The 3,992-nt window shown below is 41.7% G+C and overlaps 1 pseudogene; it reads right to left on the bottom strand.

Annotated features, from left to right (window-relative positions):
• Positions 1–417: 417 nt before the first annotated feature.
• LOC118583860 lies at positions 418–3,620 on the bottom strand (annotated as a pseudogene).
• Between the last annotated feature and the right edge of the window lie 372 nt (positions 3,621–3,992).

Here is a 3,992-nt window from a genome sequence, read left to right as displayed (position 1 = left end):
CAACCTTTGTTGAATAACAATTCCCATTCCCATTGTGTTTACAAAATCTCTGAGCATAGCATCATATCCAAATTCTGAGGAACTTTGCAAGTGTATCCTCAATGAACAAAGGTTCCTCAATACCTGCATTCTTAGGATTGGTCATTGCAGAAATCTTGAGTGCTTTTGAATAATTTCTTTAGCTATTTTCTGATCTTCATTAGCAGGATTTAATGAGGCCAAGACTGTGATGGGCCCTGAAGACGTGTGCGGCCCTGCTAGAGCCACGGCTCCTGTTCTTGCAGCATTGAGGACTCCAGAACTCTGAACTCTGTGTGTTCTCATTCACTGGACATAGCTTGTTCCTTCAGCCTTTAGCACAGCTAGTCCTTCTGAAGGGTTAGTGAGTTTCCCCACAGCCTTACCTCTTCATGTGCACTAGTTGGGATGTGTGATTTCTTCAATACATTTCACAATTTGAGCTTTTTCACCTTTTCTTTTCAAAACATGACATCACCTTTGATGACAACGACCTCTCCAACTCTAAATCATGAGCTTGAACGTCTTCAAGATTTAGATTCAACCCAACCTTCTCCAAATACTGCACCACCAATAACAATAGTCATAATTTCAAGGTGGTTGTTCCTACTGTCCCCAAGCCCTGGAATTTTGATGGCTACAACCTGAAGACCAACTTTTAGCCTGTTCAAAGACATTGTGCTTAGAGCATCTGCATCAATATCTTCAGCAACTATGACCAAGGGCACCCTTCTGAAGAGCATTAGCATTGTCAAGAGCATGTACAATGAACTAGACATTTTCTTTTAACTCAATAGAACAGAGGCATCTTGGAATTCACACTTTTGAGCTTTTGGTATATTAGTAAAATGTGGTTAAATATATCCTCTATCCAATTTCATGCCTGCAATAATTTCCAATTCATAAATCAGGGTTTTCCCATCCTTCATTGTGATGATGCCCTTTCTTCCAACCTTTTTCATTACATCAAAAATGATGTTTCAAATGTCTTTGTCTCCATTTGCAGAAACTACAGTAACCTGAGCAATCTCTTTCTGATTGTCATAAGCTTAGACTGCTTTTCAAGTTCAGCAATTACAGCATCAGCAGCCAGCATCACACCTGTCCTGATTCCACTGGATTAGCACCTTTGCTCTAATTCTCGAGGCTCTCCTAGGCAATAGAGCATGGCAGAGTAGTAGCAGTCATGGTGCCACCCAGCTTCTTCATTTGTTAGCAGTAACATCTTGAACAAGTTTACCTTTGATATTACAGGGGACCATGGGAATATACAGCAGGTGACAAGTAGTGTTTGGCAAGTTGACCCACCAGATCTATAGCTTCCTGATGGGGAGCCCCACCTGGCAAAGCCATGGGGTCACTGGCTGTGGAAACCGGTTGTTTTCTGTTTGTAACTTTCTTGTGTGCCACCATTATACCTCCCTAGAAGAACACTGTGGGGTTCCTTCCACAGTCCATTGATGGTGTGTTTTATATCTTTGGGCATACCTATAGTTGTGGATGGTCAGGTTATGATTTCTGTTTAAGCTATATAATTCTGATGTATAGAAATAATACCATTAGCCAGGCGGTAGTGGTGCATGCCTTTAGTCCCAGCACTTGGGAGGCAGAGCTAGGAGGATCTTTGTGAGTTCAAGGCCAGCCTGGGCTACCAAGCGAGTTCCAGGAAAGGCACAAAGCTACACAGAGAAACCCTGTCTCAAAAAATCAAAAAAAAAAAAAAAGAAAAGAAAGAAAGACAAAAAGAAAAGAAAAGAAAAGAAATAATACCATAATATTTTTCTTTACTGACACAGGAAAGTAACAGTATTCTCTGTTTCAAAGACAGATAATTTTAGATGTTAGAACAAATTCAAAGCAGTCTAAACTGCCCCTGCAGAAAATACACAAAGACTAATTCCCAGGTGTTGTTTATTGCTAATCAAGGCCAGGCAGTTTACACTGAGATATAGCTCCTTATAGTAGTTCTCTTTCTGCATGTACCATGACTGCCCAAAGTCAGCCAGTTGTTTAATACATGGGACCCCTCACCAACTTAGAGCTACGTGCATGAGTCAATGTGACATCACTAGCCTATGAGAAACTACGTGACTTATTTTGTGTTTTGAGAATGGGTAGGGCACTGAAAATGTAACTCATAATTGTCCAGAGTTTGGCTGTGAGGCAACAGCATTGGTGTGGAGAGAGACAGCTGTGTAGAGCTATGTGAGACCTGCTGCAGAATGTGTGTGTGTGTGTGTGTGTGTGTGTGTGTGTGTGTGTGTGTGTGTGCTGAGTAAGAGATGAAGAAGCATGAGAGAAGTGTGTAGATGGAGTGAGTGAGTGAAAGATTGAGTGAAGAATGCAGAAGTATGTGTGTATGAGTTAGAGAGAGAGAGAGGGAGAAAGAGAGAGAGAGAGAGAGAGAGAGAGAGAGAGAGAGAGAGAGAGAGAGATGCTGCTATGTAGAGGAGCTGTGCCTGGAAACTGTATAAAGTGCTGTACAGTGAAGGAGCTATGTAAATTAGATGTTCAGCCATGGCTGTGTGGAGATTTGTACCTCTCTGGAGGCAAGAAAGATGAAGCTGTAGAGAAAAGATACGTAGAAGAGAAATGTATGCAAAGGAAAGATATGTAGCCATGTGAAAATGTATGTATGTAAAGATATGTAGCTGTATGCAGGCAGCAGTGTGGAGACAGAAAGTCAGAGACCATGCTTAAGATGAAGTAAAAGAGAAAATTATCATCAGAAAGCACATGTGTTTCCTTATTATTTACCCCTCAGATAGAAACAGGCTAGCCCTCAGATACATAAGAATTTTTCCTAAGCCTGCACCACATTTATGGATTTTCTTACAATATCCTGGAAGTGGCCTTGGAGCAGGCTTTCCATAACGCCACTGATATGATATTTTTATGTTTATCCTTTAAATCAACTCACTTTACAACTGTCACCCCTCCTGTAGAATATTATTTAAGGTTGCTGCTTTTGTTTATGTTGCATTTGTTTAACTCTGTGAAGCTGTGTCTAAAGCACCCAATGGTGTAATAAAGAACTGAATGGCCAATAGCAAGGCAGGAGAAAGGATAGGTGGGGCTGACAGGCAGAGAAAATATATAGAAGGAGAAATCTGGGAGAGAAGAAAAGAGCAAGAGAACAAAGAGGAGGACTCCAGGGGCTAACCCCACCCAGCTACACAACCCGCAAGCCACAGAATAAGAGTAAGATTTACAGAAGTAAGAGAATGGGAGAAGCCCAGAGGTAAAAGGTAGAAGGGATAAGTTAAAGTTAAGGGAAGCTAGCTAGAAATAAGCAAAGCTAAAGCCAGGCATTTATAATTAAGAACAAGCCTCTGTGTGCAATTTATTTGGGAGCTGGCTGGCAGGTCCTCCAAAAGAGCAAAAACAAACACCACCACACTCCATCTTTTGTTATTTTGGAACTTCCCAGCTCTGTTCAATACTCACTGTTCTTCCCTTTGACCCCATTGTCACAGTTACAACAAGGGCTAGAGGTTGAAAAAACCTTGAAACAGTATGACTTGAGCAGTCACACCAAATTTTACTTCTTTACAGGGAGAAGAGGAGCCAATGCTACCTGGACAATCTAGAAAAGATCTCATCCAGCAAGGGGCTGTTGGTATTCAAAACATTTCTTTGGAGTGGCTACTGAAGATTACATAGCAAGGTAGGCCTTCAGCAGGGAGTGAGGACTATCTCTTGATTTGCTTGCACAGAAGCTGGTTTCATTGTGGCATTTCAAAGAGTGGCTTTATTGAGCCCCTCCCCATCCCTTCACCCCCTGATCCTCCTGCTTCTCATCCCCACAAAACCCTGATATTTGCCCAGGAGTCGTACAACTGGGCCACATGGAAGGCTTTTTTATTTTTATTTATTTTTATTTTTCTATAGATACCCTTTACAGTAATCTTCACAGTGGCTGAGCACACTGAACAGCAGTGTGTAAAGCTCCCTCTTTTCCACATCCTTGCCTC

This window comes from Onychomys torridus, chromosome 5 (assembly GCF_903995425.1).
Source record: "Onychomys torridus chromosome 5, mOncTor1.1, whole genome shotgun sequence".
Taxonomy (NCBI): Eukaryota; Metazoa; Chordata; class Mammalia; order Rodentia; family Cricetidae; genus Onychomys; species Onychomys torridus.
The sequence above is the reverse complement of the archived record's forward strand: the minus strand, read 5'-3'. Positions and strand labels throughout refer to the sequence as shown.